At 38.6% G+C, this 14,224-nt stretch overlaps 1 protein-coding gene across 3 annotated transcripts in view; it reads left to right on the top strand.

The window, feature by feature from the left end:
- Positions 1 to 14,224, top strand: part of LOC131677633 (hemicentin-2) — a 709,680-nt gene that overhangs the window by 447,654 nt on the left and 247,802 nt on the right. The gene's annotated exons all lie outside the window — the stretch shown is intronic.

Below are 14,224 nucleotides of genomic sequence, written 5' to 3'. Positions count from 1 at the left end.
CTATCCGAAACGATGAAGTAATGGTCTGCGGGTAATGTTTCAATGACTCCAAGGGTATACTGAATGGCAGCTAGTTCTGCGGCGTAAACTGAAGCAGGGTCACTGAGTTTGTAGGAGGCGGTGAACTTTTGATTGAAAATACCGAAGCCAGTGGATCCTTCGAGGTTTGATCCGTCAGTATAAAACATCTTAGTACAGTCGACTTCTCGGAATTTATTATAAAAAATGTTTGGAACCACTTGTGGGCGTATGTGGTCCGGAATTCCACTAATCTCGTCTTTCATGGATGTGTCGAAGAAAACAGTAGATTCAGAAGTATTTATGAAATGCACACGGTTGGGATTGTAAGAAGAAGGGTTAATATTCTGCGCCATGTAGTCAAAGTACAGGGACATGAAACGGGTCTGAGAATTGAGCTCAACAAGCCTTTCGAAATTTTCAATCACGACCGGGTTCAAGATATCGCATCGAATGAGCAATCGATATGAGAGTTCCCAAAATCGATTTTTCAACGGGAGAACGCCCGACAGCACTTCGAGACTCATCGTATGGGTCGACTGCATGCACCCTAAGGCGATACGCAAACAACGATACTGAATTCTTTCGAGTTTGATGAAATGTATGTTCGCGGCGGAGCGAAAGCAGAAGCATCCGTATTCCATTACCGACAGTATCGTTGTTTGATACAACCTAATTAGGTCTCCTGGGTGGGCACCCCACCATGTTCCGGTTATTGTACGAAGAAAGTTGATCCTTTGTTGGCATTTCTGTTTCAGATACCGAATATGGCATCCCCAAGTACCTTTCGAGTCGAACCAGACCCCTAGATATTTTACTGTGAAGACCTGAGCGATAGTTTGACCCATTAATAGAAGCTGTAGTTGTGCTGGTTCACGCTTCCTTGAAAATACAACTAGCTCAGTTTTCTCCGTGGAGAATTCGATACCCAGCTTAATAGCCCAAGCAGACAAATTGTCCAGGGTATTCTGTAATGGTCCTTGTAGATCGACAGCTTTGGGTCCCGTAACAGACACCACGCCATCGTCTGCAAGTTGCCTTAACGTGCAGGAATTGTCAAGACATTCATCAATGTCGTTGACATAGAAATTGTATAAAAGGGGGCTTAGACATGAGCCCTGGGGAAGGCCCATGTAGCTAAATCGTGATGTCGATAAGTCACCATGCGAAAAATGCATGTGCTTTTCCGACAACAAGTTTAGTAAAAAGTTGTTTAAAGTCGCTGAAAGACCATGCTGGTGCAGCTTCTCTGAAAGAATGTTGATCGAAACTGAATCAAAAGCCCCCTTAATATCTAGGAACACTGATGCCATCTGCTCTTTGCTAGCATAGGCCATTTGAATTTCAGTTGAGAGCAACGCAAGACAATCGTTCGTCCCTTTGCCTTTGCGAAAGCCAAATTGTGTATCTGACAGTAAGCCATTTGCTTCGACCCAATTGTCGAGGCGGGATAGGATCATTTTCTCGAACAACTTTCGGATACAAGATAGCATTGCGATCGGTCGATACGAATTGTGGTCGGAGGCTGGTTTTCCTGGTTTTTGGATGGCGATGACCTTCACTTGCCTCCAATCGTGTGGGACAATGTTAGCCTCAAGAAACTTATTAAATAAGTTCAACAAGCGTCTCTTGGCAGAGTCTGGCAGATTCTTCAACAAGTTGAATTTGATTCTGTCTGGCCCTGGAGCTTTATTGTTACACGACAAGAGAGCAAGTGAGAACTCCACCATCGAAAAAGGTGTTTCGTTCGCGTTATCGTGAGGAGACGCGGCGCGGTAAATCTTCTGTGCCGGGGCGGAATCCGGACAAACCTTCTTGGCGAAATCGAATATCCAACGGTTTGAATATTCCACGCTCTCATTAGTACTGTTTCGATTTCGCATACGTCGGGCTGTTCCCCAAAGAGTGCTCATCGATGTTTCTCTCGTTAATCCGTCGACGAACCGGCGCCAATATCCGCGTTTTTTGGCTTTCATCAAACTCTTCATTCGCTTGTCTAACGTCGCGTACTGTCGAAAACTAGCGGGTAACCCGTCGTTCCGGAAGGTCTTAAACGCGGCGGCCTTCTCTGCGTACACGTCTGAGCACTCTTTATCCCACCAGGGATTGGGAGAACGTTTTTGTATGTTCGCGCCGGGTACTGGCTTAGTCTGAGCTTGATTCGCGCTGTCGAGAATCAAGCCAGCCAAAAAGCTGTACTCTTCCTCCGGAGGAAGTTCTTGAGTAGATTCGATGTTGTCGGATATCGCGGCAGCATAGCTCTTCCAATCGATATTTCGTGTGAGGTCATACGAAATATTGATTGTTTCCAATGGCCTTGAGCCGTTGTTGATTGAGACTACGATCGGCAGATGGTCGCTACCGTGGGGATCAGGGATTACCTTCCACGTGCAATTTAACCGCAGCGATGTTGAGCAAAGGGACAAGTCTAAGGCGCTCGGGCGCGCTGGAGGAGCAGGAATCCGTGTCATTTCACCCGTGTTTAAAATTGTCAAATTGAAGTTATCGCAAAGATCCTGAATTAAGGAAGACCGGTTATCATCATAGAGGCAACCCCATGCTGTACCGTGAGAGTTAAAGTCTCCTAAAACTAGTCGCGGTGCTGGCAGGGATTCTAAGATGTCTTGTAGCCGTCGGTGCCCAACCGCGGTGTTGGGGGGAATATATATGGAAGCTATGCAAAGGCTTTTGCCTTTGGTTGTTACTTGACAAGCGACAACTTCAATACCTGTTATCGAGGGAAGGTTAATTCTGTAGAAGGAATAGCACTTTTTGATCCCCAAAAGCACTCCTCCATAGGGGGTGTCTCGATCCAGGCGAATAATATTAAAGTCGTGGAAGTTGAGTTCTATGTCGGAAGTTAACCAAGTTTCACATAATGCAAATGCATCGCAACTCAAATTATTTATTAAAATTTTGAAGGAATCGATTTTCGGGATGATACTTCTGCAATTCCACTGTAGAACAGTGATCAAATCCGTGACCTCGTTCGATGAGTTAGCCATCGAAGGATACAATCGCTGAGAGGAGGGGCCATTTAGCAGTCAACTGCTTCAAAAATGTTCTCACTGTAGGGAGAAAAGCTAACATAAGACTTTTAATAGGATCAGTAATATTGAAAGTTTTTATTATCCAGTCCACTATGTCCGAGAGTTTTATAATTCCAGTGCTGCGATTACTCTCGAACTGAAACAAAGGAACACTTGGGATTTTTGATGTTCCTGGAAGTGCTGGGAACTCCTTCTCTGAGCTTAATCCTCCGAGACCAGGAGCTAATTGCTTCGGTTTGGTTGCAACACTTCCAATAGATGTCACTTTCGGAGCCCCCTCAAGGGACACCTTCTGGCCTTTACAAGGAACTTTACGAGAGGAAGTGTTCCTCCTCTTCCTATAAATTCTAGGCACCCTAGTAGATGTTCCCTCTTGTGGGTTACCAGCCTCGCCCTCGTCAGGAGGCAAGTGAGTATAGATGTTTGCTGAGGATGGTGGCGTAGCATTCTTTAACATTTCTGCGAAAGAATGTTTGGATCGTCCCGCAAGGGAACGTTTCAGTTTATCCCCGCGTAGTTTGTACGCGGGACATGCCGAGATATCATGCAGACTCTCCGCACAGTAAGGACACTTTTCGGCTTGCCTACTGCACGAATCATCTAGATGATTCTCCCCGCATTTTCCACAGCGGGCCTTGTTGCTACAATGGGTGGCTGTGTGACCCAGTTGTTTACACTTTGTGCAATTCATGACCCGCGGCACAAACAGACGCACAGGCAGACGAACCTTGTGCAAGAGGACGAAATTTGGCAAAGCGGTACCAGCGAAGGTCACCCGATAAGAGTTTGATTGGGGGTACGTTTTTGAACCATCCCCCGCAACTACTACTGAGTGCAAACGTTTGCACTCAAGTATTTTAACTGGCTGAAGTAAGCGGTCTCTGAATCGGCCAACCCCGTACTTCAGCAGATCCTCGCACGTCAAACTCTCATCGGTTACGACGCCTTCGGATTGTACTCTTACAGCCGGAATATACACGTTATAATCCCGCGTAAAGTGCTCACAGCAAGCAATATCGTTTGCCTGCTTTGAGTTGGCTAGCAACACCCTTATCTTGTCCGAGCGGACCTTTGAAATTTCGGTCACAGCCGAGAACCGTTCCGTCAGGTCTCTAGAAATCTGAAGAAGATTCAGTGATTTAGTCTTGGGCCGAAAGAAGACCACAAATGGACCAGTTGAGAGTTCTGGATAGCATTTGGGCCGGGGGGGAGCCTTAGAAGTTGAACCCGATTCAACTTCCATTTGACCATCCGGAGAGGGAACCATAGAAAACGTCAACGCACGGGGTCAGCGCCCGCGCAGACGGAAGAAAGCAATAAATGTGTTACAAAAGACAAAAACCACTTAGCTTTAAACTGGTGTCCAACGACGAACCGATCCAGCTTATACAGCTGGCTATTGTTTAATCCTCACACGCGAACAAAAGACTGAGGACCGAACCGAACTGGCAAAATAACCTTGAATGCGGATTAAAACTATTCTTTATCGCCTCATACAGCACTACGGACTAGAAAAAACAACCTCTGTCTCGATGGAGAGCTCGAAAACGAATCTATCATTTTCATTATATATTCAGCAAAATCGCTTTCTGGTGATGATGACTGTATTAAATAAGACAATATTATTACAAATGTAGTTCAACACAACCGTTTATTTAACTTCAGCTTAAAACTAACTGAAAATAGTAGACTTGCTGTGTATTGCACCGACTTTAAAAAATACCTTTTTTAAACATTTTTTCCAAATTTGAATGATAAAAAAGTTACATTATACGGCGAGATCCGGCAAAGTTACTGAAGCTGTATTACAAAACAAGATTTCATCTATACAAAAAATATTCGAACTCTTCCGATCTTGTCCGATCCACCAATTCGAAGCGATTTGAAAATATTGAAATTTTTACTAATTTGAGGTACACCAAAATGCTGTAGGACCAAATACTATGTTTGCCCAAATGTATCTCTATGAAAATATGCACAGGCGTCCGTTTTCTTCGCACTTTCCGACTGATCAACTGTTTATGCAACTGGAAAAACAAATGTATTCACAAAGATCACCTATAAATTACTAGTATTCGAAAAGATATAGAAAATTGGCCTCTGCACTGGTAGGTGGGTAGTAGAGTGGGACATGATTATATGAAAAATATAAAATTTGGCTCCGAGTAACTTTTTGGGTCCCATTTAGCTCCCAGAACAACTCTGCAAATTTTTAGCTCGATCGGTGAAACTATATTTTTGCGCCCACGGTTTAAAGTTTATATGGGATTTCGTATGGGAAAATTGTCTTTTGCAAATTAATTCTTCCAAGAGTTGCCCGTTATCTCCTAAAAATAAACAGATGTCTGATTTTTATAGGAAATTTATCAAGGAAACAAAGTCTAGAAGACTGCAAAACGATCTGATGCTTGTGGAAAAAGTTATTAAGCAAAAACCGATTGATGCCCTGAAGATTGATGAAAATTTCAGTTTTCATAGCATCACTGCTTCTGACGGTCTAATTATATACAAATTTTTTAACTTTCTCTTATTATGTAAAAAGAAGCCTCAATTTATCCCTCAAAAGCTTGCGAAGTGACCAAATAGTATAGATAAACGATTTAGATACGTTAAGAGAGGATTAAAACAAAATTGCGTATAATTGGACAACCAACAGCAGTGGTGCTAGAAAAAATGAATATTTTTTCAATCGTCAGAGCATCAATCGGTTTCTGCTTAATAACTTTTTTCTCAAGCATCAGATCGTTTCGTGGTTTTCGAGACTTTGTTTCTTTGTAAAATTTCCTATACAAACCACATAACGATTTATTTTTAGGAAGTAATGGGCGGCTCCTGGAGGAATTATTTTGTAAAAGTTGACTTTCCCATACAAAATCCCATGTAAACTTTAAACAGTGGGCGCAAAAATATAGTTTCACCGATCGAGCTGAGAATTTGTACAGTTGTTCTAGGACCCAAATGGTACCTAAAAAGTTGCTCGGAGCTGGAATCTATTTTTTGTCCCACCCTAGTCGGTAGATGCCAAATTGCTCCAAAAACCAGTAATTGTCTATTTTTAGTTCACATTAAGGCATAATAACAACAATTGCAGCAGCAAATAATTTTGGCCAGGATTCGACCCCAATTAATCCTCTGTGTGGCGTAGCCGACACGCATGTAAGCAAAAGATTGTTTGAAATAAGTTTTCAGACAGAAAATTCCAGCTCATGGATTGCAACGAAGGGATCGAGATAAGTTGAGTAGGGTACAGACACTTTATACACAGACTTGCGGAGATAAAACCAGTAAAACTAGCAACCATGCATATATACTGGCATCACGGAAGATCCCATAAGCCTGGCATTGGCTTCCCTCTATGCTCCCCATCCCCCTCACAATGCTCGTTTGGCTGCATTTTTTGACACTTCGCTAGTCTGTGTATAAAGTGTCTGTAGTCTGTATGTCACACTAACTCGTTGATAACTCGGCCAACTGTCACTAAGTTGCGCTTAAATAGGTATCAAAATCTGTGCTTCGTTCCTAATAAGTGGTACTGTAAGAAATGGTCTGGAAAATGTAAAATAGTCGCGTTTGAGCAAGATGAATAGTTGAGTTCAATGCACCCTTATTCATCGTATAATTTGAGCTAATACGTTGAATAGAGATGGTAGATACTGCTCTAACTAATGTGTTCAAATGGGTGGGGTGAATATAGGTGCTAAGATGAATTAGGGAACAGTAACCCTACTATGAAAAACTAGTTGCAAAGAAAACTGAACAGAAAGCCGAAGTACCACAATACTGGTTACAATTACATAACAATTTTTCGGAAGTTGAGCTTGAGTTTGAGCTTGTGCGACTTCTGGTTGCTACTCCGTTATTGAGCAGGACTAGCTGAATTGGCACGGAGAATCAACTACTGGACATCCGGTAATTCCAAGTTGTATACTGATCAATACTGGCGCCAGTCAGGCTCAAATATAGTTCACAGTAGGAATGGGAGGGAATGATAATCCGACACTTGCTTTTGCTAGATCCCGCATATTACTGCGAATTCCACCAGTGTCACGGAAGAAGGGAGATGGTTAGCAAGGATTGGGATTTGAAACTGCGCATGAGTTCGTGTAGACTTTAAGATTTTAGGGATTTCCACCAGGACCACTCGGCTACTGGGAGACTCATTAGGTACTTAAAATACGTTGTAAGAATATCGTAATGGCGAATAACGAGACAATGTCTAAAATCACACTTAAATCGAACATTATTTTTACAGAAGACAAACTTGCAAAAGGCAATGAAACAAAAAAATCGAATAGAAAACCGGTTTATATGAGAAATTCCTATGTGACCGCAACAACCAACCCGTAACTCCGGAATCAAAGTCACAACTGAATGAAATTCAATAGACGTCAATGGGAGTATTATATCTTTCATTTGAAATCAAGTTTGTAAAAATCTATTAAGAGTTTGCTAGAAAATAGGTGTGACATTAGCTCAGGAACATGGTGAGCTCCCAGGGGGTCATAGGTGACCAATGTGGTCAAAACTACTTTGATTGGTCATTAGTGATCTAGACCCGCGAATTCAAGTAATGTTGAACGTATTTGAATATGTATTACATCATTCGGACATAATAACATTACCTGTTTATATGGGAATTTGCTGTGTGGCCACACTCTCCAACCCGTAGCTCCGGAACTGGAAGTCTGATCAACTAACAATTCAATATCGTGCCGTTCATTTGAAACTAAGTTTGTGCAAATCAGTTCAGCCATCTCTGAGAAAATTGAGTGACATTATTTGACACACACATACATACACACATACATATTGCGATCATACAGACAGACATTTTGCGATCTCGACGAACTGAATCGAATGAGATATGACACTCGGCCCTTCGGGCTTCTGTTAACAATTGGATTGGAGTGTTTGCATAGCTTTTCTTTATATGAGAAAGGCAAAATCGACTTAATCCACATAGCAGTGAGATGAGACATTTCTTAAACATATCTTAGATGGATTACCCATTAGTTTTCAGAACTCAGGTAGGCACCCAACTAGGGGTGTGATGAACTCAGTTTTAAGTCCTGTACAAACAAAACCTCGAATAACCTTAATGAATAAAAAACCTGTTTTAATCCACCTAGCGGTGCAATTGTGCCTTTCTCATTTCTCTAAACTATGGCACGGAGGCTTTTTATGTTCAACATAATTGTGGAAATGTCCATTACATTCTTAGTACACTTTGCACTTATATACAATGGCATGCCAGCCACGAACTTGATGAGCTACGTGTCGACGGTGAAACACTTGAAACAAAAAAATATCATACTCCATTAGCCTAATCAGCATTAGATCAATGTTATCTGCTTGCTAACTCATTTTGTCATGCGGGGGTGGGTATGTGAGGAGGGCGAAAGTCCCATGAACGAACGACTCCCCAGCTTAAATTGGTATGCTTTGTGATATAGTGGTGGTTTAAAGATGATGGGGTTGAAAGGGAGGGATATGAGGGCTGGATGGGGTGGTGGTCTGAGGGGTGATTTAAGGAGATTTTTAAAGGAGGGGAGTGAACAGTAGAGGGGGGTGTAACCCCTCTCCGTAAACCATCAACTACGCCCCTGTTAAAATCCAGAAACCTTATGCGAGTCGAAAAAAATTATTAGGTTGACGTTTTTCAGAGTGATTGCATAACCTTTCTATATGAGAAAGGCAAAAAGGTGCAAAATCGGCAAAGTCCCAAAAAGTCGATTTAAAAAAAAAAAAAATGTCTTGATAACATAAAATCTCGACGTTTAATGCATTTTAAAGATGTTTGGCATCAAAAATACGAATTCGATTTCTGAAATTTCATGGGGTCCCCCCTTTGAAAAAAAATTTGAGTTCCGGCTTATATGGGAATTTCATGTGTGACCGGACCGTTCAGTCTATATTTCCGGAACCATACAAGCGGTCCGTGCGAAATTTTACAGACATCTGTGGGGATAATATAGCTATCATTTGGGACTAAGTTTGTGAAAATCGGCCCAACCATTTCCGAGAAACTGATATGAGTTTGCTAGTTATGAAAGATGGCCGCTTTTCCCGGGCACTTCCGGAACCGTCTATGGTGGTCAATGTAGTCAACGAAAGTTTGTTTGGCCGTCGGTGATCTAGAACTGCAAAGTTAAGTTATTTGAGAGACATTTTAGCGAAATTTTTACCTTTTTTGCTTCCATCGGGGTATCGGTTTGAATCACAATTTGCTATGTGATCGCACGCCACAACCCGTAACTCCGGAACCGGAAGTCGGTTGGGGATAAAATTTAATAGCCATTTACGGGGACGCAACATCTTTCATTTGAGACTAAGTTTGGTTGATTCGGTCTAGCCACCTCCGAGAAACCGATGTGACTGTTAGTCTGAATTTGGATACTTCCGCCGGGGCTTCCGAAACCGATGATGGTGGCCAATGTGACCAAAGAGACTTTGAATGGCTGTTAATGACCTAGTACTACAAATCGAAGCAGTTGTGGTCACATTTTGGAAAAATTTTCACCATTATACATTCATTGCAGAATTTCTTAAAATCGACATTTTCTGCGTGATCGTACTCATCACCCTGTAATTCCGGAACCGGAAGTCGGATCCATTAGAAATTCAATAGCAGCCTATGGGAACGTTGCACCTTTCATTTGGGACTAAGTTTGTAAAAATCGGTTCATCCATCTCTGAGAAAAGTAAGTGAGATTGTGTTCGCGTACACACACACAGACGCACATACACACACACATACATACACACACAGACATTTGCCGAACTCGACGAACTGACTCGAATGGTATATGTCACTCGGCCCTCCGGGCCTCCGTTAAAAAGTCGGTTTTCAGAGCAATTGCAATACCTTTCTATTGAGAAAGGCAAAAAAGTCAATAGAACAAAGTAAACTAGAAAAATGAATAAAGCAAAAAAATGCAAAAAAGTGATCACGTTCATAAAATGAATAAAATAAATGATATAAATCAAATTAAAAAAATAAATAAATCAAATTAGTTTAGATCATTAAATGATAGGTTCCCAAAAAGTTAATAGAACAAATTGAGTCCAATTAATAAATTGGATTAAATGAATAAACAAAATGACTTGAAAGAAAAGCTAATTAAATTATTTGAATGAAAGCATTTAATTTATTGCATTATACGAATAAAATAAATTAAATTTATTTAGTGAATTAAGTTACCTGCGTGAATTGAATTTAATTGAATAAAATTAATAGAATAAATAAAATTAATAAAATGAGCAATACGTATTCCTAAATAATAATAAAATGAATGAAATGAATTAAGCGGACGAATATAATAGAACAAATAAAAAATTAACGAAATCATTGGAATGTATAAAATGATTAAAACCAATAAGATTAATAAAAAGGATTAAATTTTTAAATAAAATTTAAAAATAAACGGAAAAATAATAAAATTACTAAAACGAATAGAAAAATATAAAGTAAAACAAAGAACAGAATTGATAAATCGAATAAGAGGAATAATACAGAATAAAATAAATCAAATGATTAAAAAAAAATTAAAAAGCTGTAAGATTAATAGTATAAATTATTTTGCACCATATTAACAATTGATGACAAAAATAGTAAGAATGTTTAAATGAAGAAACTGAATAAAATAAAAGAATTGGAAAAAAGCATCAAATGCATAACAAGAAAAAAGGGAATAAAATTAATTAAATGCATGAAATAAATAAACTGATCAGAATGCATCCAACTAATAAAATTAATTATATTAACTCAAATGAACAAAACAATTAAAAGAATACTGAGTGAAACAAATGATTTAATTGAAATGATCGTGTATTTAAAATTAGTCCAATATTAGAGACACGTATAGAAAGAATTATGATCCATGAAATTAATAAACTAAAAACATAAGTAAAACAAATGAAATTGAAGACAAAAATGATTTAAGTAAAGTAAATGAATAAAATTAATTTAGGATTTTAGAACCATTGTTTCAGAAAGTTCTGCAATATTTGTAAAAATCCCATTATTTAAAGAATGGCTTTTCATTGTTTCCAGTCGTTTCTGTTTTCACCTGTTAGTTTTCGTTTTTGTTTTCTTGACGGCGTTGTTTAAAATTGTCTGGCGTTACTAGTTTATTGGTGGGACTAAATTAATTATCATGCTACTGGAACGTTAAACTTCTACAATAAATTCCCAACAAGGAAAATTGGATTAAACCATTTTGCGCAATGGGGGTACAAGACCTAACTTAAATTAAGTTTGATTTTTGTGTTTCGAACTCATCTCGTCAGTAACTAGCACCAACTGGGTGTATAGTTAGACGAACCAGATTTTCTGTAATTCCTTCCCGGGACATCACTCGCGACAATCCAATTGCTTTAGGCGTTCACATGTGTTGTCGTCTAACTAGACAGCTAGGGCATCACAAAAAAAATCCAGAAATCGAACGAAACTTTTGAGACCTTTGTCCGAATACGAGAAGTTAGGGTTACAGGCATTTTGCCATTCATATTATTTTTCATCGTTTTCTTGTGCACATCTCTCTATTATTCTTGAATGAATTATAATAAAATGCAGCTTATTCAACGTGAAAAATCCTTAGGAACAGAGCAAAAATAGATTCGTTAGCAATAAACTTCGAAAACAGGATTTTTTGAGATTTTGTCTCGATTCGATATTTTTATCATTAAATTTCATAAATCATCTCCATTTAACAATAAACTAATCTTTAATTTACTATTTGTAGTGTAAAGAAAAGCTTAAGGATCACATGAGGAAAGTTTCATTGTTGAAAAAAATACGTGAAGTTGGGGTATTAGGACATATAATGAAAAAATGTGATTTGAAGAGTTAATGTGAAAAAATTTGATTTTTTTTAAATTTGGCCGGTAAGGAATACATTTTCATTTTATTTCTAAGAATTTTCCACTTCCAATAAGGTACATTTTATGAAAATTTATTGAAGGATAATAGAGATATATGCACGAGAACATGATAAAATTTAATTCGAATGCAAAAGGCCCTATACCCCAACTTCTTTTATTTGGACAAAGATCGTAAAGGTTTCTTTCGATTTCTGAGTTTTTTACATTAAACAAATTGCAAAATATGCATGATTTGCATCATGGAATAGAAAAATTATTAAAAATAGGAATTTTTGGGAGCAAAATGACCCGGTACTCCACTTTCACGTATTTCCATTAATATACATAGATCAGTTGCTTTAAAAAGATGTGAGTGCTACTTCAAATGTTATAGCATTTAATATATTTTCCCTCCAAATTTTCCCATAGAACCAATTTCAAAAACTTCAAGCAACGTGCGATGTGAAACTTGGCATCTGAGCTTACTTTGACATTTATGAAAGGGGGACTTTGAGAATTAAAAAATGAGTGATTTTTTACAATGTACCGCTTGACACCCAGTTGTACAGTGATCACCTTCCATAGCAAAGTCGAACAAAACCTTAAAAGTGGCCCGAATTTGACGAAAACTTGATATTGAAGTAATTTTGTGGCGCTGAGTTCATATTTGATGTGAATTTTTTTTACCTCAAAATTTCGGTACTTAGGGTGGTTCGAAAATTCAACATTTACGAATATAAAGTTCACTATATCTGAAAATTATTTTCCAAAAATAGTTAGAGTAGTGAATTTGTAGCAGAATACACATTTTTTCAATTGTTGATAATGCTGAACGACATCTATGAATTATATTAAGAACCGTGAGTGATCACACGCTACCATGCGTCTCCTTTAGACATATCCCGAAAAATCACCTTTTTCCATGCCTCGGGGCAGAAAGGGAAAAACAAACCGATCATTTTCGGAAAGTACACTAATTGTCAAATGTCATTAACTACAAGCTGCCGGTGTTAAGTCAGACCGGACTAAGTCGTAAAACAGTAAAAAATGAAAAAAGAAAAAACATATCACTGGGTAATGAATTTTTACAGCTACATTCGGCTTTTACCAGATTTGCAATGTGTTACAATAAGCAAGAATTATAGCAAAAATGGATGTCAAATTTTAACGTAAAGGATGCTGCGATTAAAACTTTAAACTCGTTTTTCTCGAAATCAATGCAATGTCACTTAGTCCGGTCTGACTTAACACCGAGCAAGTGATCTTTCTGAACTGTTTAAAAAAAAAGTAGAGCCACTTTAAACATTATAATTTTAATTTAATGCTATTCGTTTTTTATATCTGAGCGAGAAGAAAGGCTTGTATCGACCAAATCGGAATCTTAATAAAAAAAATCATTTGAATAACATAGGTTTGAATACAGTTTTTTTTTAAAATTGATCATCTATTTCACATTTGAAGTTCTTTAAAAAAACTAACTATTGTCTTCTAGACTTAATATTTTGAGAAAACTCTAATCAACATATTTACAAACAGAGAAAAATGGTAAATCATGAAAAAAAAATCCAAAATATATTTTTGAGGTTTTGTCCAGCTAGGCAACACTGTGAGTTGGTGCTAGTTACTGACGAGATGAATTCGAAACACAAAACCAAACTTCATTTACCTTCAACTTATTTAGGATTTCAAAGATTTTTTTTTGTTCATGTTTTCTGAAAAATACATATTTTGAGTCAAATGAACAACACTCTATAGGAAGGCTTAATAAAAACTGGCGACTAAAAATATTTTGCCTTATATTCTTGCGCAAAAATCTTGTTTGAATTGATAATATTATACGACACTCATAAACAGATTTTTAACCATTCCATAATTTATAAACACTTATGTTTAGGACTTTCGTTTAGATTTGAATTTACAGGTCCAGTATTTTAATGCGTAATTGGAAATAGTTAACTGAGATAAGGTCACATGTGCTTTCAAACCCCTTAGGGTGCTTACAGAGTGGCGGCGAGAAGCTGAGCTGGCACTGGAACTGACATTAGAATGCGAGATGCGAGAAACCTGCTTGCTGCAAACCAAATGGGTGATGTCAGAGTGAAAGCCGAGCGGATCGGCGCCGACTGCCCGCTTTCACTCTGACAGGCTTTATTTAATATGCTGCAAGCAGGTTTATCGCATCTCGCACTCTAATGTCAGTACCAGCCCCAGCTCAGCTTCTCGCCGCCACTCTGTAAGCACCCTTAGACAGAAAGCGACAGAGAGAGAGAGAGAGAGAAAATGCGATTCGTGAA

The sequence above is a fragment of the Topomyia yanbarensis genome, chromosome 1, assembly GCF_030247195.1.
Source record: "Topomyia yanbarensis strain Yona2022 chromosome 1, ASM3024719v1, whole genome shotgun sequence".
NCBI lineage: Eukaryota > Metazoa > Arthropoda > Insecta > Diptera > Culicidae > Topomyia > Topomyia yanbarensis.
The sequence above is the reverse complement of the archived record's forward strand: the minus strand, read 5'-3'. Positions and strand labels throughout refer to the sequence as shown.